We start from the raw sequence: 23,034 nt of genomic DNA, 5'->3' as shown, positions 1-23,034 counted from the left end.
TTGAGACCAGAGCCGAGTAAGGAATTGTGAAGAAAGAGGAACAAGAGGAACAAAAAAAATTGCCATACCAATGCTAATACCAACACTGAAACTTTGGCTTGGATCCAGCCCACTGTTTTCCATATTGATTTCATGAGGAACAGTCCATTGTGTAACATGGGCTGAATTTGGGAGCTTTCACCTTGACCATATAATTGCAAGACCTAGGGGGTCTCGATATAACCCAAGGGTTTTCTACCCAGTCTTCGGAGGCGTATCCAACCAGTTGAATTTAATGGGGATATCCTGAAATCCTGAGTAGCTGAGAGTGCCCCGAGGAATGAGTTGAAAACCTTTGATAAGCTGTTATCGGCTTTTTGAAGCTTTCTTCGGATTAGTTTGTCAACAAAATCTCACCGAGTAAAGCAGGGCTGGCATGAACCCCATGCGAAAAAGAAATAATTGGCAGCATAGCATGGAATAAAATAAAGTCTTCAAATACCTCAAAGGTATAAATAATGCATGAGAGGCAAACATTTCAGTAGAAAGGAAACTTGAGAACAAGAAGTCATTATATGAGTCTCAAAGGCATAGATTCATGTGTAACATAAGGAAATATTTGTGAACACACAGCATGATGGATGCATGGAAGTGGAGGTGGAAGATGTTAAAACAGTAACGGAATTGAAAAAAAAGCTTGAAAGGGCTCAGAGAATCCCTAGTTGTTTAAACAAGGGGAAAACCGGAGATCAACAGGGATGTTCTCTGTTTGTACTTTTGGTTTTGACAATATTATGTGTGTAGAAATGCACACAATTGGCTTCACATCCAGCAAACCACCAAATTAATGCATATAGAGTTGATTTACACACATTAAAGCATTTTTATATCCTTAAATCAAAGTTTATAGTCCTATGTTGTTGAAATAAACACAATTTCAGAAGTTGACTAGAAACTCTGAAAATGATGCAAAAATGAACTAATTTCTTTGCAGGCACAAACGGGCCCCATAGTGAGGTAAAAGGGAAGGGATTGAGGCTTGGGGTTGGGGGTGGGTTGTCATTTAAAAGATTGGTTGCAAGAAAAGTGCCTGCTGTATCCGGCCTCCAGCCCCTTTCCTGGATTCAGTTCATTAGGCTTGAACTGGTCAGGAATTATCTTGCTGCCAGATTAGAATTCAACTTGACAAGAGGCAGCGCCCGTCCTTTCTCCCCTTCTGCAAGTGGGGGTTAGGGTGAATAGTTGATGGCAAATTGGGCCTTTTGGGCTGCTATTGAGTAGGTGCCCCAATGCCTCTCAGATTATGGCTTTCCCTTCTCACATAGAAACCCTCTTACTAAGCCATGCTAAAAAGTGGCCTGTGGTAGTTTTAGGAGCATCATTCACAGATTTTTCATGGTCGCTCGCAAAATTACCAACCCAACTTTCAAACAAAATTAAACTATAAAAATGAAATAAAAATGATGTAAACTAAATCAATTACTGACCCGATTTAATCAGTTTCAAATAAAGTGGCGCTGTATGAAACATTCTGTGCTGTTGTTTCTTCGTCAAAGGGGAAAAGGATAGTGATAGGAGTGTACTACCGTCCGCCTGGCCAGGACGAACAGACGGATGCGGAAATGTTAAAGGAAATCAGGGACGCAAACAAACTGGGCAACACAATAATAATGGGGGATTTCAATTACCCGCATATAGACTGGGTTAATGTAACATCTGTACACGCAAGGGACATAGGATTTCTTGATGAAATCAAGGACAGCTTCATGGAACAGCTAGTTCAGGAGCCGACAAGAGAAGGAAAAATACTAGACTTAGTCCTTAGTGGTGCTCATGATCTAGTGCAGGGGGTAACGATACGAGGGCCGCTTGATAACAGTGATCATAATATGATCGGTTTTGATATTGGCATTGAAGGAAGTGAAACTAGGAAATCAAGTACGCTAGCGTTTAACTTTAGAAAAGGTGATTACGACAAAATGAGAAAAATGGTGAAAAAAAGACTGAAAGGAGCAGCTCGCAGAGTAAAAAACTTGCATCAGGCGTGGATGCTGTTTAAAAACACCATCCTGGAGGTTCAGGACAAATATATTCCACTTATTAGAAAAAAGGGAAAAAAGACTAAACGTCAGCCGGCGTGGCTAAACAGTAAGATAAAGGAAATCATTAGAGCCAAAAAACAATCCTTCAGAAAGTGGAGAAGAGAACCAACTGAAAGTAACAGGATAGATCATAAGGAATGCCAAGCCAAATGCAAAGCGGAGATAAGGAGGGCAAAAAAGGACTTTGAGAAGAAATTAGCGTTGGAAGCAAAAATACATAGTAAAAAATTTTTTAGATACATTAAAAGCAGGAAACCGGCCAAAGAGTCGGTTGGGCCGCTGGACGAAAATGGTGTTAAAGGGGCGATCAAGGAGGACAAAGCCGTAGCGGAGAAATTAAATGAATTCTTTGCTTCGGTCTTCACCGAGGAGGATTTGGGGGGGACACCGGTGCCGGAAAGAATATTTGAAGCGGGGGAGTCGGAGAAACTAAACAAATTCTCTGTAACCTTGGAGGATGTAATGGGTCAGTTCAGCAAGCTGAAGAGTAGTAAATCACCGGGACCTGATGGTATTCATCCCAGAGTATTAATAGAACTAAAAAATGAACTTGCGGAGCTACTGTTAGAAATATGCAATCTGTCCCTAAAATCGAGTGTAGTACCGGAAGACTGGAGGGTAGCCAATGTTACTCCGATTTTTAAGAAGGGTTCCAGAGGAGATCCGGGAAATTATAGACCGGTGAGTCTGACGTCGGTGCCGGGCAAGATGGTGGAGGCTATTATTAAGAATAAAATTGCAGAGCATATACAAAAACATGGACTGATGAGACAAAGTCAGCACGGATTTAGTGAAGGGAAGTCTTGCCTCACCAATCTAATGCATTTTTTTGAGGGGGTAAGCAAACATGTGGACAATGGGGAGCCGGTTGATATTGTATATCTGGATTTTCAGAAGGCGTTTGACAAAGTGCCGCACGAAAGACTCCTGAAGAAATTGCAGAGTCATGGAATCGGAGGTAGGGTATTATTATGGATTAAGAACTGGTTGAAAGATAGGAAGCAGAGAGTAGGATTGCGTGGCCAGTATTCTCAGTGGAGGAGGGTAGTTAGTGGGGTCCCGCAGGGGTCTGTGCTGGGTCCGTTGCTTTTTAATGTATTTATAAATGACCTAGAGATGGGAATAACTAGTGAGGTAATTAAATTCGCCGATGACACAAAATTATTCAGGGTCGTCAAGTCGCAGGAGGAATGTGAACGATTACAGGAGGACCTTGCGAGACTGGGAGAATGGGCGTGCAAGTGGCAGATGAAGTTCAATGTTGACAAGTGCAAAGTGATGCATGTGGGTAAGAGGAACCCGAATTATAGCTACGTCTTGCAAGGTTCCGCGTTAGGAGTTACGGATCAAGAAAGGGATCTGGGTGTCGTCGTCGATGATACGCTGAAACCTTCTGCTCAGTGTGCTGCTGCGGCTAGGAAAGCGAATAGAATGTTGGGTGTTATTAGGAAGGGTATGGAGTCCAGGTGTGCGGATGTTATAATGCCGTTGTATCGCTCCATGGTGCGACCGCACCTGGAGTATTGTGTTCAGTACTGGTCTCCGTATCTCAAAAAAGATATAGTAGAATTGGAAAAGGTACAGCGAAGGGCGACGAAAATGATAGTGGGGATGGGACGACTTTCCTATGAAGAGAGGCTGAGAAGGCTAGGGCTTTTCAGCTTGGAGAAGAGACGGCTGAGGGGAGATATGATAGAAGTGTATAAAATAATGAGTGGAATGGATCGGGTGGATGTGAAGCGACTGTTCACGCTATCCAAAAATACTAGGACTAGAGGGCATGAGTTGAAGCTACAGTGTGGTAAATTTAAAACGAATCGGAGAAAATTTTTCTTCACCCAACGTGTAATTAGACTCTGGAATTCGTTGCCGGAGAACGTGGTACGGGCGGTTAGCTTGACGGAGTTTAAAAAGGGGTTAGATAGATTCCTAAAGGACAAGTCCATAGACCGCTATTAAATGGACTTGGAAAAATTCCGCATTTTTAGGTATAACTTGTCTGGAATGTTTTTACGTTTGGGGAGCGTGCCAGGTGCCCTTGACTGGCCACTGTCGGTGACAGGATGCTGGGATAGATGGACCTTTGGTCTTTCCCAGTATGGCACTACTTATGTACTTATGTCACTTCTGGTCTTGCGAAATTCTGGCGCTCAAAAATTGTTGATTTTTAAAGCTTGTTGCTCAGATGAAAAAAAAAAACAATTTGCACGCACCAGGCCACTCCTTAGAGGAAACATTGCCCTTGACTGATTGCAAAATAAACTATATAGAACAATACATAAGAAGGGTAAGTTACAAAGGCATTTCCACTGTACTGAAACGTCTAAGTGAATGAAAAGCAGCTCGCTGTTATGCCAATGCAGTAGCATCACTTGAAAAAAAAAATTGCAAGAGTTACTCCTCTAGCAAAGTTACCTACAGCTGCAGTGATAATTAACTTTGCTAAGCACTCCCATCAGAGTTGGGTCTGACTCATAATTTTGTGCTGTCAGTAGGCTAATGTGAGTTCTGATACTACCCTTTATGGTCTGCTCTATTGAAAGGGGTAAGTACTACCCAGACCCCCCCCCCCCCCTTTCCCCTGAACCATCAAAACCTTGCAAATGAACAAATATTAGACTGTCATTTAATCCATATCCCACCTCAGCCCCCCCCCAACCAATCTTCATCAACGTGAGCACCTCCAAGACTCCCTGGCACCCCACTAATGGAACAAAAGCAGTCATTGGCCTTCAGGGGTAAAAGCAATACCCAATCATTCCTGACCTACTGGTGTCATATTTTTACAAAATGTTACCCCTCATACAGTATTTTGAATTTTACATACCTATAACATTTACGGGTACTAACGTGATACTTATTTTACTGAATGACTATAGCAGATCTTCAGTCAAGGAAACCTTCAACTTCTCTTGGTCTCCAAAACACAAACAGACCAGTAGTCTACCTGCTCACAGTATCTGGTAAGATCGTTTAAAAGCACTTTATATCAGCAACAAATCAAGGGTTTGGAAGAAGAGACAATATGATATATCTTTTCTTTTATAAATTGTGACATCCGCTGTTGCCATTAGCTTTTCTTAATATGTGGATAAGTTAAAGGTTATCATCTGCATCAGATTTAATGGATTGCCTTAGAATTACAGCAAATGACCCTTTAAACTCGATCGATCACAACCTAATTGTCAAGGCGGGCTAGCAATTAATTTTCATTAGACAAGGAACTCATTAATGCTTGCCATTAGACTAAATGGCTATTCTGTCCAAGTGGAAGGAATTCAATCATTATTTACAATTATGAAAGTTGGTTAAGGTGGTTAATATCACAGCTGGAACAGAGTTTCGGCATTCTCTTAGTCACTTGCTCATTTGGATTTTGCTTTTTTTTGGTACTGTCTTTGTTCTGAAGGGCAAAGTTTTTATCCTAAGAGCTTAAAAACATTAGTGTGTACTCTAAATTCTTAAGTATCCTTTTTGTCTTTGTTTAAGCATCACGATGGAACGTTACAATGTGCTAAAAGAAAAAGGAAGTTACACATTTACCTGTGCAACATAAATATACAACTTCCTTATCCACAGATATTCAGAACCTACACAGACGGCAGTGGTGAAGCTACAGGTGGTCCTGGGTGGGCACAGGCCCACCCAGCTGCAGGGCCGTGCCAAGGGTCTGTGGTACCCCCCTGCAGATGATCAGTTGGCGCCCCCCCCCCCCGCAGACGAACAGTTGCGCATGCCCCCCCCCCCCCCCCCCGTGAAGGTGATCGCTGCTCTCCCGCTCCCTGGGCCATGTCCCAACTGCCCGCCCTCTTCTCCCCCCCCAAAAAAATCCTTTTTAAATTTATCTCCGGCCGTGAACGAAGGTGCAGCGTCAGTGAAGGAGGTAGCGCTCCCGACGTCCCTAGTCTTCCCTTCGCTCAATGTCCCGCCTTCTTCTGACGTCATTTCCTTGACGTCAGAAGAAGGCGGAACACTGAGCGATGGGAAGACTAGTAGAGATGTCGGGAGCGCCGCCTCCTTCACTGACGCTGCACCTTCGTTCGCTGCCGGAGGTAAATTTAAAAGGGATCTTGTTGGGGGGGGGAGAAGAGGGCGGGCAGTTGGGACATGGGAGAGGGCGAGGTAAGCATGGCGCGGCGGGGCGCCCCCCAGAGGACGGCGCCCTTCTGCCATGCTTACCTCGCTTACCGTGTTGGCACGGCCCTGCCCAGCTGCAGCACCACACTGCTCTCTTCCCCCCTCTGCTCTGCAGCACCCCGGCATCTGCACTCCACTTTCTGAACCCCTTCCCTCCCCGGTGAAAATACAGGTGTCCTCAGTGTCTACAGCGATTCATTCTTGCTGCTTGTGCCGGCCCTGCAGGCTTATATCTGCCATGTTCTGCCAGACTGGAAACAGGCAATGACATCAGCGAGGGCGGGAGATGGCAGATGGAAGCCTGCGGGGCTGGTGAAAGCAGCAAGAATGAATCGCTGCAGAAGCCAAGGATGCCTGTACCGACATCAGGGAGGGATGGAGTTCAGATACAGGAGCGCAGATACTGGGACTCCGCAAAGGAGAGGGAGAAGATGTGGGGTAGGTAGGTGAAAAATAAAAAACCTCGTATGTTCTTAAAAATTATCTCCGGGAAGATATTTGTGGTGTGTGGTTGAGGGAGGGGCACATGCACGTGTAAGGGCCCATCCAATTTACCTCTTGGCCCTTCCAAAATACCGAGTCTGACAGATGGTGTTAGGGTGAAAATTCATCTAACCACCCCAGCATTATCCATATAGTAAATGAGTAGAGGAAGCCAGAGACAGCGCAGCAACCAAAAATAGTCTATCTAATGGTGATATTCAGGGGCAATGGAGAGTATATGCTTAATTTAAGCCCTATCCCAATTTTGGAAAGCCAGGATATACATGTCTAAAATATGAATACATGCATATGGCAAGAAACATAGAAACAGAAAAATGTAGGCAAAGACCATCTGGCCCATCCAGGCCATCTACTCTCCCTATCACTCTCTTATCATAGTAACATAGTAGATGACGGCAGAAAAAGACCTTCACGGTCCATCCAGTCTGCCCAACAAGACAAACTCATATGTGCTAGTTTTTGTGTATACCCTACTTTGATTTGTACCTGTCCTTTTCAGGGCACAGACCGTATAAGTCTGGCCAGCACTATCCCCGCCTCCCAACCACCAGTCCCGTCTCCCACCACCGGCTATGGCACAGACCGTATAAGTCTGGCCAGCACTATCCCCGCCTCCCCCCACCGGCTCTGGCACAGACCGTATAAGTCTAGGGATCTATGAGTCTGACTTTTCCAATGGGATGTGTATTGCTGTTGTGTATATTCACTGCTGCCTTTTTAAAGGTACTCTTATTCATTTATTTTACTAAACATCATCACTTATTGTCAAGCTAATCAGAATGGTTTACAATTCAAACATTACAATAAAACCATAAAATAATAAATGATTTGAGAAATCTATTAAAAGATAAGGACGAAGAAATCTTTCATTTCAAGAAAGCAACAAAGCAATCAGCAAATATAACAATCATACATGACACAAAGCATAACCCCTTGGGCCCAGGGCAGAGCCAGACCGCCATGCACTGCTCCCCCCCACTCGTGCGTCCCACCCCTTACCTTTCTGTCTCTACCTCCAAGGGGGGGGGGGGGGGTCTGGTGCCGGTGCTGGCAAGCCTCTTTCTGCCCGCCTTCTCCCACAGTCTGTCCTCTCCTGCTCCTGTCCTATTTCATCAGGTAGCAGTAGTTCTGGTTTTGTGGAGGGTAAGATGGGGTAGCATTATGAAGTGCCTTGTGTGTCAATTGTCAGACTGAGCCTCCTCTCATGGCAGTGTTCATTGAAAGATAAGTTAAAGCCAGACTCGGTTCTTCTAAGTCGCTTCTAGTACATAAATGAATGCAGTTCTCCAAAACACCTTCCGGTAGCCAGCTCCCATGAGCATAAACAAGAAAAAAAAAAAAAAAGTTCAATCCAATTCATTATGTGTCTTTAAGCAGCTGGATTAATCCATTCCCTTCACTGCTCCGCTTTAATCCAGCTTCAACACAGTTCAGTTTAGGAAGACTTCAAAATACAGTTCACTTTAGCCAGGCTTTCAAACACAGTTCACTTTGGCTAGGCCTCAAAACACAGTTCAGTTTAGAAAGGCTTCAAAATACAGTTCACTTTAGCCAGGCTTTCAAACACAGTTCACTTTGGCCAGGCCTCAAAACACAGTTCACTTTGGCCAGGCCTCAAAACACAGTTCAGTTTAGGAAGGCTTCAAAATACAGTTCACTTTAGCCAGGCTTTCAAACACAGTTCACTTTGGCCAGGCCTCAAAACACAGTTCACTTTGGCCAGGCCTCAAAACACAGTTCAGTTTAGGAAGGCTTCAAAATACAGTTCACTTTAGCCAGGCTTTCAAACACAGTTCACTTTGGCCAGGCCTCAAAACACAGTTCAGTTTAGCCAGGCTCAAAACACAGTTCAGTTTAGCCAGCCGGGCTTCAAAGATCCACCACCCTCATCTGTCAGTATTTACCTCCTGACATCCACCCACTGGATCTCTGTTGGCTATTGTTGTTTTCCCTTGGACACTTCCAGCAGTCACTGTTCTCCCTCAGTAACTCCTGCTCCTCCCTCCATCTCCTCCTCTTCTAATTCTTCTCTCTGTACTTGTTCTGACTCCTCCCATTCCATCCCCCCATTCTCCACTTCCTCGCTCGGGTGTTCCACACTCTCCTCAGCTGATTCCTTCCCAATCAGGCCCCTCTCCTCTCTCCTCCTGAATCTGAAGATTTTCCCTGTCCTGATGCCTCCTACCTTGCAATGCATTATGGGACCTGTAGTTTCCCCTGTTTCTGCTTCCTCCCATCTTGCAATGCACTCTGGGACCTGTAGTTTCCCTGTTTCTGCTTCCTCCCATCTTGCAATGCACTCTGGGACCTGTAGTTTCCCTGTTTCTCACACAATCAATGAATTTTACACTAAATTCAATAGGGATCCAATGGAGATGTTGTAAGAATGGAGTAGCCCTGTCATACCTTGAGGCCCGACAGATAACACGGGCCGCAGTATTATGAATAGTTTGTAATCGTTTCAAATTAGTCTTAGTGATACCGGCATAGACAATATTGCAGTAGTCACAGTATGAGATAAGATATGTAAAGATGCTTGTTCTGTTGAGTTTCTGATTGAACCGCAGCTGACAAGGAGAATAAAAAGAATTTTTGATAACATCAGAAATCTGACTGCTAAAGGAAAGGGCGGAGTCAATGATCACTCCAAGATATGTAAAGGACGGTATCGGAGTGATCTGTCTATCAAGTAGTATTGGGATTATTGATGATACTGGACTATGACCTGTTATCCAGCAGGCTAGTGTTTTGACCTATATACTTATTTATTTAATTTCATTTATTAGGATTTATTTACTGCCTTTTTGAAGGAATTCACTCAAGGCAGTGTACAGTAAGAATAGATCAAACATGAGCAATAGGCAATTACAGCAGTAAAAATATTCAAGTAACAAAACAAAGTATGGCATGGTATACTACTTGCAATGACAACACAATACGTAATAGAACATTATAATTGGTAGTGAAGGGTAAAGCAAAGTTGTAACATATAGATGAGTAAGAAAGTAGGAAGAATTTGAAAGTAAGGTGACTGATTTGAAGAAAGTTGCACATGAGGTCAGAGAAATGGTTAAATATTATCTCAGTTAGACTAGGAGTGGATAAACATGTCCCGCTGCACAATCCTTGTGTGTGTGAGTGAGACTAACAAGTTAGTTACTTCCTACATTAAAGACTTGGTTGAAGAGCCAAGCTTTCACCTGCTTCCTGAAGTAGAGATAGTCTTGTGTTAAGCGGAGGCTTACAGGCAGTGCATTCCAGAGTATGGGGGCTACTCCGGAGAAGGCTCGCTTGTGGGTATCACATCGTGTAATGTCTTGTGGAGAGGGTGTAGTTTGTGAAAGTCCTTGGGAGGACCTTAGTGTCGTTGGCGGTGTGTGGAGGATCATCCTATTCTTCAGATACTCTGGGCCATTTTCTTTCAGGGCCTTGAAGATCAGACATAGAGTTTTAAATTTAGCCCTGTATTGTACTGGTAGCCAATGAAGTTTTTGCAAAAATGGTGTGATGTGGTCACGTCACTTACAACCTTCTATGAGTCTTGCTGCTGCATTCTGAATCAACTGGATATATATCTATATGATATATATATATGCATTCCTCATTTGCAAGTTTATGGCCACTGACATGGACATCAGGATTTACACCTGCTCCCGGGGACATCTAGGTCAGAGTAAGTTGCTCATTTTGTGTAGCAGTTCCCTCGAGGGATTAGGAGTGTTCACCCTTTAAACCCTCCCCCTCCCCAAGTGACACTTGCCATTAGCTGGAGTGGAGGAGTAGCCTAGTGGTTAGTGCAGTGTACTTTGATCATGGGGAACTGGGTTTGATCCCAATGCAGCTCCCTGTGACTCTGGGCAAGTCACTTAACCCTCCATTGCCCCAGGTACAAATAAGTATATAAACTACTTTGAATGCAGTTGTAAAAACTACAGGAAGGCTGTGTCCCTTTTCCCCCTGTGAATTATGAGGCTCATTTTATATAGAGCTTTGCATTAGGTTTAAGTCCTTTACAGCTTCATAAAATACAGGTATGTATGACGTACACATGTATATTCAGGTATAAAGATAGGTATGTTCTGAAATACAAACATGTATGTGCCAGAACATGCATGTTTATGTTGTTATGTTGACTCTATTGATAGACATGGATGCTTGTGAAATGGATACTCCCACTGCAGACAAACCAATTCCTGCATATGTTTTAGAACAGTTCAGCAGATCCTATTCTAAAATACTAACGGAACTTGACACATTCCGATCTGGACGTCTCAATTCCGATTTGCGTGTTCTATCTAAAATGTGTCTCATAGTTCTTAGTAAAGGAAGGCAGGTCTCATTGGGACAAAGTGGTTATGATAGTCCCCAAATTAGGAAAAATACACCACAAAAGTAACTGAACATTTCATCTACTGCATACGAGCCCACAAAAAGTGAGAGAACATTTTCTTAACTGAAACATCAAGACCTTGTCACCACTGGGGGGCGCCCTAATGGGCTTGTCCCATCCTAACGCTTCCACCGGAGCCAAGGACTGCTTGAGTGGTGTCTACCTTTTAGTAGTGTAAAGGGCTGGCCCTGAGTGACTCCCTTTCTACTATGGCAGAGCTACCCTACCCACCACTTTAACCTCTCAGGTAACGGTCACCCCCCTGGCCTAGGCAGCTGCCTAGCAAAGAACCAAGCCTTCACAAGGTTTCCAATAAACAAAATACCATTTATTCTGGATATTGCAACTTTCATTCAATTAAACAATGCTGTTCTCTTCACTTTCCAGAGTGGCATGATGAAACAAAAGTATTTTTTGGCTTCCCAACACAATTATACAGTATAATATAAAGTGAACTAGACCTAGGGTTACCATATGGCTCCAGAAAAAGGAGGACGGATTGAGCCAGCCGGGTTTTACTTCCACTAGACCTTTACTCCATGTTACTACCCAGGCCAATTTCAAACCTCTTTTCTTTTACTCTAGGGCAGTTCCACACCCTATTCACAACTCAGGGCAATTCCAAAGCCCTCCTAGCCTACCAAGTACAATCTTTCTAGGCCTTCCCTTCCAGACCTTTCCCGCTGAGCTTGGCTTTTCCTGCCTGTAGCCTTTTATTCCCTTTGAGACTATTGTAACCCAGGTATTTTGAACCCCTTCTCTCCCTGGCAGTTCCTTCTTTAGAGTGGCTATTAGCCCTGCTAGAGTGTTTCCAGCTTCACCCCTTTCCTGGCACTGCTGTGCTGATTAGCTTAGTGTCTTTCCCACCTGGGAAGAAACAGGCTTCAGCATTACACCTCCCAGTAGGTACAGTTTCCTTTCCAGGCTGCCTGCTTAGCCTCTCTCCCATTCTGGTTTCCAGCTACCCTTCCCCCAAGGCTCATGTGTTTGGTTAAAGGGATTTTTGTTGGAAAGAGATGGGCACCTTTCTGAGGTAAGCACTTATTTTAACCTTTGTTTCTGCTTTTCTTTTGGACCTTTGAGTTTTAACTGGGTATAGTAACTAGTTACTTCCTAACCTGACCCAGCTGGTGGGTCACAAGCTAATTTACTGTATTTCTGTGAAGGTCTTTAGAAACCACTTTACCCCATTCCCATTTGAATGATAACACAGCCATTAGTTAGGGGAGGCAAACAGTTGTGTTTCAGAAGGAATGAGTTGGTCAAGCCCTTGCAATTCTCCCTGTATCCAATGGAGTTAATGAAGATTTCCCTCAATTAGGCCTTCTCAGATCTATCCTGGGATCTCTACTACTACTACTTAGCATTTCTATAGCGCTGCCAGGGTTACGCAGCGCTGTACAAGTTTAAACATGGGGAAGGACAGTCCCTGCTCAAGAGAGCTTACAATCTAAAGGATCTCCAGATGTTTGTTTTACAAGTTACTTATTAAAGTCCGTTTTAAACAGACACCTTCTGTATTGTGAAATGGAATTCAATGGTGACCCTGTTCCCACATCTGGTAACATTAGAGACAACAAACAGGACCCAAGTTAAGATGAAATGAAGGCAAAACAAGAAATCAAGTAAGACTTGGAGCAGTACAGCAAGAAAGGAAAAGGAGCAAACGAGACAGACCTTCAGAACTTTCTCTGCTGTGGTAGGAACTGATGCTCTTAGTTTCTGTGCTATTGCTGTTTTCATGGGGTTGTAAAAAGCCTGCAAAGTAGACCAGTACATGAAGAAAATATGTTTCATCATTTGATATTTATTAGAGATCATTTTTACTCCATCTATTTCATGCTGATCTCCTGTTACATTCTTTTTGGATAACTCTACAGGGAATAACAAAACAGGATGGTTTTAATTTGTGGGGAAAAAAAAATCTTTGGTTATATGTATATAAATGAATCCATCCCTTATTTAAAATACGTAATTGAATATAATGATATCCTCAGTATTTCACCATAAACCAGATGCAGGCTGCCCTGCTCCAGCAGCTGCTCCAGCGGGCAGGGGTATACAATACAGTACTGTATATGTGTCAGTCTAAATGGGCAAATATCATTTATGGGACAAACAGATGGGGCTAAATTTCATTCTCCTTGAATTCCTTTCATTTATTGCACTGCTTGGAGTTTGCAAACTTGGACTTTCTAATTGCTTTTCAAAGCTTTTGCTTAGCACAGTCCCTCCACAACGGTCTAAGCCACTGGCTCCCAAACCTGATCCTGGAAGCACCCTAGCCAGTCAGGATATCCACAAGTAATATTAATGAGAGAGATTTGCATGCTCTGCCTCCACTGCATGCAAATCTCTCTTACAGAGCTGCCAACTTACCCATTCCAGGAGGGAGGCTTTTTGACCGGTCCTGGTTTTAAACTTATACCCCAAAGCAATGCGGGACTTGTAGTCCATGATTCTTTCCATTGAAATCAGTGCTGCAAGTCCCATAATTCACCAGGATCAGGTAACATAGTAGATGACGGCAGAAAAAGACCTGCACGGTCCATCTAGTCTGCCCAACAAGATAAACTCGTATGTGCTACTTCTTGTGTATACCTTACCTTGATTTGTAACTGCCATTTTCAGGACACAGACCATAGAAGTCTTGCCCAGAACTAGCCCCACCACCCAAACACCAGCCCCGCCTCCCAATCTCGGCTAAGCTTCTGAGGATCCATTCCTTCTGCACAGGATTCCTTTGTGTTTATCCCACGCATGCTTGAATTCCGTTACCGTTTTCATCTCCACCACCTCCCACGGGTGACTGATTCTAGCCTTTGAAATCAGTGCTGCAGGTCCCATAATGCACCAGGTTGAAGTTGGCAGACATCCAGGACTGGCCAAAAAGTATCCCTCCTGGAATGGGTAACTTGGCAGCTCTGATCTTATGAAAATTCATTGTGGATATCCCGAAATCCTGACTGGCTGGAGTGCCTCCAGGATCAGGTTTGGGAACCACTTGTCTAAGCCAGTGCTTCATAAACCTGTACTGAGAAAACCCCTGCCAGTCAGGTTTTTAGGATATCCACAGTGAATATACATGAGATTTATTTCCATACACTGTCTCCTTGGTATGCAGATTTATCTCATGAATATTCATTGTGGATACCCTGAAAACTGGGGTTTCCCCAGGACAGGTTTGGAAATCACTGATCTAAGCACAAGGAGTTCAGACTGACATATTTTACCATTTAAGCAGTGGCGTAGCCACAGGTGGGCTTGGGTGGGCCAGGGCCCACCCAGTTATGGCTCAGGCCCACCCTACAGTAGCACATGTTTAGTGGTAACTGGTGGGAAACCCAAGCTCTGCCAGCTGAACATTTTCCCCTGATGGTAACGAAGACGTTACTCTCCACAACATCGGCAACTGCGCATGCTCAGTTTTCAGTGTATTCCTGCTGTCAAGGTGGAAAGAAGCATTTTCCCACCAGCTGAGATTTTTTTTTTGGGGGGGGGGGTGGGGGGAGAACACTTGGTGCCCACCCAATTCTTGCCTAGGCCCACCCAAAATCTGTTGTCTGGCTACGTCTCTGCATTTAAGTAGAAGATAATTTTGAAATACTTTGTCTAGGCAATTAGCAGTACAAGAACATGACAGCAGCAGCTACCTTGGATAATAGAATCCCCTGTGAAAATAGCAACATCTCTCTGGCTATTGATGTAACACCCCCACCCCACCCCCCAAAAAAAAAATCCTCTTTGCATTGGCAGCAATCTCCCTGGGAAGAGTATCACCCCCTCACTTTTACTCTTTCTCTGTTTACATTCTAATCTCATCATTTCCTACTTTATTAGCCATAATTCAGAAGAAACTCCTAGAAGCAAATCTCAAATTCTGCACCTTTATAACTCTCCCTGCAGCCACCTTATCTAAAACTCTCTTCACCTCCATTTCCCAACCCTCCAATTACCCTCTACTATCTCTTCAACACACTGATCTAGAACCAGTCCTCTCTCTCCTTAACCAAAGCGTCTACAGTCAACTCTTCCTTATTCTGTAGCCATTTCATAATTGGATGATCTCCTCTAACCTGCTCAGTACTCCAAATCTGGAAATAAATGAGTTAGCTTTATGCAAGATTTTATAAATGACTTGCTATATCTTTATGCCAGATTTTAAGGAGGTATATCTATGAATTAACACTGCAGAATGTGGGGTTCTGACATGAATAAGTTATCCAGTTAATATATACATGTATGGGAAACATTTTTGGATTGGTTTGTTTTCGGATCCATTACCCATTCAGTTTACGGTTTATTTGTACTTCATATACTGCTTCCCTACCATAACAATTGAAGCAGTTTACAATAACAAAAAGTAAAAACCTGTTAAAACATATCAAAAGAACTCTATAAAAATAGTAAAGTACAATCACCCAAGACCACTCAACCATCCACTTCAATCATACAATATAAAAACAAAGATAATCTTCATCTGCATCTAAGCTCACCGATATTTCAGTTTGTTTTCAGATTCAATCTTAAGTAGAGGAGTGTGGTAGCCGTGTTAGTCCACTCTTAAGGTTATCAATAGAAATCAAACAAAATAAAACATGGAAAAGAAAATAAGATGATACCTTTTTTATTGGACATAACTTAATACATTTCTTGATTAGCTTTCGAAGGTTGCCCTTCTTCGTCAGATCGGAAATAAGCAAATGTGCTAGCTGACAGTGTATATAAGTGAAAACATTCAAGCATTACAATGACAGTCTGACAGGGTGGGAGGATGGGGGTGGGTCGGAGGTATGCATGGGGACATCAAAGCATATCATTGATATTCTAACAGGGTGGGTGTGGATAGGTGATAAAGCTGTATGTCTCTGTTGATCACCCTCCCCTCACCTATCCACACCCAGCCTGTTAGAATATCAATGATATGCTTTGATGTCCCCATGCATACTTCCTACCCACCCCCATCCTCCCACCCTGTCAGACTGTCACAGTAATGCTTGAATGTTTTCACTTATAAACACTGTCAGCTAGCACATTTGCTTATTTCCGATCTGAGGAAGAAGGGCAACCTTCGAAAGCTAATCAAGAAATGTATTAAGTTATGTCCAATAAAAAAGGTATCATCTTATTTTCTTTTCCATGTTTTATTTTGTTTGATTTCTATTGATGATTTTCAGATTCATAATTGCTCATTTCATTTGTTTCATTCATTTTATGTGAAGATTTGTTTTTATATGATATATGTTTTTGTAACTTTTTAAATTTTATGTATGTGATCTTTGTGCACTGCTTAGGTATAATTCACTCACATCCCACTGGAGCCCCACTGCCTCTCTGAAGCTACACACAACCACAACAAAGCTTTGCTCATACCCTCCTGGGACCCTCCCTTGTCATGTACTGAACCCTCTCTCTGGGGCTCTGTCTCCCCTCCTTTTAAACTTTAATGACCTTCACACTTTAAACAAGGCATATGGAGTGGCAGGTACAACTCTGGCTGCTTTCTTGGCCAGACTGGATGGAACATTAAGGACTTAACTGCACATCCTACCTAAGGTCCTGTCCCTCACTTCTCCCCTCCCCCCAGAGATCTACTTACATCTCCTCCTGGGGTTCTGCCTCCTCCTGATCTACTCACACCCACCCCTTCCCTTCTAATCTATTTGCACCCACCATGGGCCCCTGTCTGCCCCTTCTCATTTAATCTATTTGCACCCCTGCCTCTCAGCTACTCTGTCAAGAACATAATGAATTTGGACTCAATCACTTTCTCTTCTGGTTCCCGGGATTTACTGGAGGTTCATTCTTTTTACCTCATTAGATTTGAAGCTAACAGGAGGTCTATGTTCAGAGTCATGGGTCTTATAACCTGTATCCTTGACCATCTTTAAATCTAGACTGAAAGCCCACCTCTTTAACATTGCTTTTGACTCGTAACCACTTGTATCCACTCGCCTCCACCTACCCTCCTCTCCTCTTTCCTCTACACATTAATTGATTTGTTTGCTTTATTTTTTGTCTACTAGATTGTAAGCTCTTTGAGCAGGGACTGTCTTTCTTCTATGTTTGTGCAGCGCTGCGTATGCCTTGTAGCGCTATAGAAATGCTAAATAGTGGTAGTAGTAGTAGTAGTGAGTTGGTTTATCCATTTTCAGTAATACTTACATAAAACTTGTTGACGAGCATCTGCCAGAAAGGCATCACTTTATCGATAGTAGCATGAGGACCCACAGAACCGAAAGAGGAGAAAAGGGCGTTAACAATGGCATGAAGACTCCAAACCATTGTGAGTAGGGCAAAGTGACACAAAAAGTGGATTTGAAGATGCCAAGCCACCAAAAGAAGAGGAAAGTAGCACTGACACTGTTCGGAAGACCCCCCCAAAGCAACAAGAGGAGTAAAATGGTACCGGCAAAACAGCATCAATAGGGTTAGAGTCAATTTCCTGGTAAAAAAGAGCCATAATCCTGTGGATAGTTTAGAGGAAACAAACTGAAAATGGCCTCCTTCATCATTTCTTACCACTCAATTTGAATCAAATTCACATCCCTACCATTTAAGGTAACCACTTGAATATTTGTGAATACCAACTTCAACAGCTTGATGGTTGAATCAGTGGGCCGAGATTCAAGGAATCCAGGGTTCAGATCTCATAGTGATGCTCCTTCTGACCTTGTGCGAGTCACTTTTTTCTCCATTGCCTCAGGTACTACAGATTGTAAACACTTGTGAGCGGGGGTTTCTAGCTGTACCTGAATGTGGAACTCACCTTGAACCTGAATTTGGAAAAGGCAACTAAAAACATCTAAGTCCAAATCCATTTCTATGTCTATACAGGCCTTTAGAAATTTATATCTTTAATGTTCTTAAAGCGCAGACATTCAAGCAACTTCTTGGGAGGCTGACGGGTTATTTGCATATAATACCTATGTATAATGAGATTTAGAAATACTTTGATGAGTAAGACTTGCTGAAGTATGTACCAAAACACAGTTTAATGATAAGGTATCACAACATGTTTGATTACTGTATTAATCTGATGTAAACTGCTTTGCGATGAACTTTTGTTTGAGGAAGGTGGATAAGAATTATAATATAACTTAAGGCAGTAATCAGTGTTTTTATATTACTTAAAATAATCAGCTACCACCGGTGGTGATCTTTTTTTGTCAGGAAACAATAATTTGAGGGACTGTAGTTCATGGAGATTCAGTTCTTGATACTTGTTTTTCACTATTCAGTAATACTGTATATACAGTCCCCCGTCTCCTTTATCTAAGTTAATGGCTACAGAATCGGGCCTTCAATGTAGAATTTCTTGGTCTCCACAGAAGGATAGGAAGTTGTACCTATCTCCTTCACTCTTTAGTTGCTGATACCCCTCTCACCTCGTGCTGCCCTTTCCCACTGATCAAGCCTGAAAAAAAGAAGAGAACATTGGTATATTGGACCATGTCCTCTTCCTTTACCACTGGGGTCCATCTTGCACCTTTAACCACACTACTATCTATCATTCCCTTTGCCCTGTTCTCAACTAGACTGCAGTAGAGGGAAGAAAGCAATTGTGCACAGGGGCATTCCCTCTGTCACTGAACTCACAATTGTGATTGGAACCATACAAGATACCATAGAGCCATATTGTGAGTTCAGTGACAGAGGGAATGCCCACTGTGCACAATTGCTTTCTTCCCTCTACTGCAGTCTAGTTGAGAACAGGGCAAAGGGAATGATAGATAGTAGGGAAGAAGAGAATGGGTCAAAGGGACAACGTATCAGAGGAGGATTGTTGGAGAGAGGAACTGGGTACTTAGGACTTGAGTGCTTGGGTATATGTGAGAAAATAGATCAGAGAATTTGAGGAATCAGGAAGCATATGAGAGGAGACACTGCATTATGAGTAAGGGCAAGAGAGGTGGTTGGAGGCGGGATCCATGGGACGAGAGAGGCTGACTTGCTGAAGAGGGGCTGAAGGTATGTGAAAATGAAAGTGAGTGAGGAAATCTGCTTGGAGGGGTGTGTGTGAAATAACGTAGAACATGGAAGGAAGAAGATCAGGGAGAGTGATATGAAGGTAGGAGGAGCAGGGAGAGGAGATGCAAAATGGAATACTGCCACTAGGGGTCACATCAGCTATTGTGTCGCTGAACCTGCAATGGGTAGAAGTGAGTGGGCATCTTCCTTGCCTGTAGGACTTACTTAGACCGGGGGATCTATGGGGAAAAGGGGATTGGGGGGCTCAGATGAGTTATCTTCACAGGGAGCAAGGGAGAATGAAAACTGAGGGGATGGGGGACTCGGACCCAGACTTTAGTCATGTTAGGGGGGTGGGAGGGGATTGGGATCAGGAGAAGAGATAAGATACCCAGAAGTTAACTAGACACCTTACTGGGATACAGGAACTGGTGGAAGGTATAATGGTAGTAGGTTGTTTGGTGACAATGGTCACAATACAAATTATATAATAACTACGAGGACACAAAGGAGCCCTTTTACTAAGCTCTGTTATTTAGATTCACTAAAACAGTAGAGATACTTAAAGTAATATTAAGTCCTTTCATGCTTTTTTTTTTAATGTTGTAGGTTTGTCAATGACCTGTAAAGAGATTATAGTATAGGAACATAGTAAATATTGGTAAATGAAGACCAGATGGTTAGGGCTGTAACTGCTGGTACTTGCTGGTTATCCCTCTTCATGTCTGTTCTGAAGTGCAAAAGTTACTTTTGCTTTGAGCGTCGTCTTTGTTTCTCAAACCTTTCTGAATACTGATATGCAAAGATCTGTGCAAGGTTTAATACTATTCTAGATTTTTGCAGCACTGTTTTGGATTTTCAGGTCTTATTTCCCAGCTATACTTGAGAATATTTGTCCCACAAGAAATTTTATCTGTGATGCTACACGTGAAAGTAACTTTTTATCCATAATAGTTGCTTTCGAACCACGATAATCCCTTGGGAAGTTTCATTGCCTCAGATGACTTTCAGTAAGAAGAAAATATACCCAAATTTAGCTGAATACTCAACCCAGATTTATCATGTGAAGAGACAGAATACAGGGTGAAAATGAAATAAAACATCTCAGAATGACATTCCTTTCTAGCGCCAGGTCTCGCTCTCTCTTAATCCTTTAAGTACCAGAGCTTTCTCGGCTTGGATTTAAATATAGTCCTTCCATTTCTTGTTAGTAATGAGATGTTGCAGTTTAATACTCTACCACATACATATCTGCCAAAGTGAATGTTTAACAACATGTCTTTCACATTTTGTGGAAAGAGAAAGATGTGAAGCTAGGAACAACTAACATTTCACCTGGACTTGAAAATACTCCCTTAGGAGTTAAACCCTATCTTGGAAAATGTATCCACAGCTATATTTTCCCACAGTTAGTGCAGATATTGGTGAATTTGAAAGGCAGGGGGGTCCACATAAATGGAATTCTGTGGGAGTACGGTTGCCAAGTCATCCCAGGCCAAAGTTTAGTAAAGTCTTGTTTTTTTCCCCTCATTGCATGCATGAAGTTGTAGTTCTTTTTAAGGAAAACTACCCGACCAATCAACAATGAAGCTAGAAAGTAGTAAATTTAAAACAAATCAGAGAAAATATTTCTTCACTCAACGTGTAATTAAACTCTGGATTTTTTTGCCATAGAATGTGGTAAAGGTAGTTAGCTTAGCGGGGTTTAAAAAAAAAGGTTTGGATGGCTTCCTAAAGGAAAAGTCCATACACCATTATTGAAATGACTTGGGGAAAATCCACTGCTTATTTCTATGATAAGCAGCACAAAATATATTGTACTGTTTTGGGATCTTGCCAGGTACTTGTGACCTGGATTGGCCACTGTTAGAAAAAGGATTCTGGGCTTGATGGACCTTTGGTCTGTCCCAGTATGGCAATATTTATGTTCTTAAAATACAATACCGAACTTTGAGCAACGGAGATGCTATAACTCAGTGATATTTCTCTGAGGTAGCTTCATTTCTTATATGTAAATTATCTATGTTTGAAGAATACACAAATACACATTCACAGTGGTCTAGGAGTATAATTAATGCCTTATTTTCCACATGACTAACTAGAATTATCGACATGGGGAAACGGCCAATTCTATGTGGCATTTTCTTATGCTACTACATTTACTACTGTATACTACATTTTATAAATGCTCCTTACTAGCTTCTTGGTGGTTCAAATTCAGCAGGGAGGTCTCCTGGGGCAGTGTCTCCAAATGGGTCAGTTTTGCACATACCATGACATTGATGAACCTCACTACTAAGCCAGGGTATGTGGCGTATGATCTCAGTCTCTCACATTTACTTCTAATGCTTGCCAAAATATTTGCACTATGGACTCCACTTCAAGATAAGACGATGATTTACCAGCTTATCTTTATACAATTTTCAGCCACAGTACCTGTATACTGAGAAGAGTGCTGTCCTGGATTTACAAGGATATATTATCTGGTTGAGTTAGGATAGTCGTTATGGTTGTGTTTAAGTCACGCCCATGGAATACCTCTGCTTCCTTCCATTTGTATAACTTTTGGCCCATGTGATCAGAGGAGGGACCAGAGGATTCATAACAATGGTTTTCTCTCTTCTTCGGTTCATAAGGCCTATCATTCGAGAACAAGGAAATGATCTGCAGCAATACTGTTACCTTCATGGCTCAAAGATCGATGCCTCACAAGCACTCGATGACAATTGGGTAAAAAACTAAACAGATTTGAAAAGACAACTTCAGTCAGCTAAATAGGTTTTGCAAATTTTGCACAGAAAAGTAGCAGTTTGAAAAAATATTTTCCATTGGTTTTTAACAGCAGAAATTGTGCATGAAAGGCAGAAACTGGTAACGTTCCCAATTCTGCAGCCCGATGAAAGATAAAAGAGAGAGGGAGAGAGAGAGAAACAAAGAGAAGCTTGTACCACTTTTACCTGCTTCCTTAACACTTCTTTCATTACATTATATGGCTAAATTATAGTCTAGACAGATGGAAACATTTTTGCATGAGGGCAAAAAAAACTGACGTTGTACCATTTTTTTCTTTTTCTGCAATTTTTCTGTACTCATCTCTAATGAAAACTTCCATGAGGCCTGCTTCTTATTAAGTCAGACACATGCAGTCTCCTGAGATGATTCATCACAGATTTCAAAGCGCAAATCACAAACCCTGACTTACAGATCAAAATGTGAAATACAGGGCAGGATTGCAAAAACCCAGGTCAGTTGGGCTTCATTTTTTAGGAGCTTCATATAAGGTAGATCAGCATTATAGGGTTCATCCACCCCAAAAGCTGCCCCCCCCTTTTTGCAAAGAAAGGCAAAACCTTGAATATCAAATTGTTGTAAAGACATTTAAAGGTTTTCATCAAAGCAAGAATTGAATGATAAATTATATTCAGGGGATTCAGGAAGAAGTACCAAAGAAGCCCCATTAATATCCTTCACTCCACCCACAGACCTGCCCACAAAGCCTTGTTCACCTAAATATTAATACCTTCAGCAGTCCTTACACCCAAATGCATTTTTTTTTTTTATTGGGGCTGCTATAAGTCAACATAGGTTACAAACAGCTAAAAAATGAACAAGCAGGCAGATGAATGAGTCACAATCTCAGTTCAGCACATGATAAAAGTCAAATCCAAGCAAATGTTTGTAATAAAGCAGAGGAACAGGACAGGATCCTGGTAGCAGGGATTAGACCAGGTATAGGGTCACGGGGAACAAGCTCCAGGAAATCGGTTCTGCCAGAGTTGCAGATGAGTTTATATAGTAGAACCAGACCCGTAGGCTGACATTGCATAGAGCTTGAATAAACAGAGGACTGATGAGCCACCTGGAAGATCCTTCTCCACACTCTAAATTGTGGCTCAGCAAGCAGGCTCACTTTTAATTAAATTTGGCATTTATAACCTGCTTTACAGACAA

Source organism: Microcaecilia unicolor, chromosome 10 (assembly GCF_901765095.1).
Source record: "Microcaecilia unicolor chromosome 10, aMicUni1.1, whole genome shotgun sequence".
NCBI classification, from domain to species: domain Eukaryota; kingdom Metazoa; phylum Chordata; class Amphibia; order Gymnophiona; family Siphonopidae; genus Microcaecilia; species Microcaecilia unicolor.
This window is presented reverse-complemented; position numbering follows the sequence as displayed.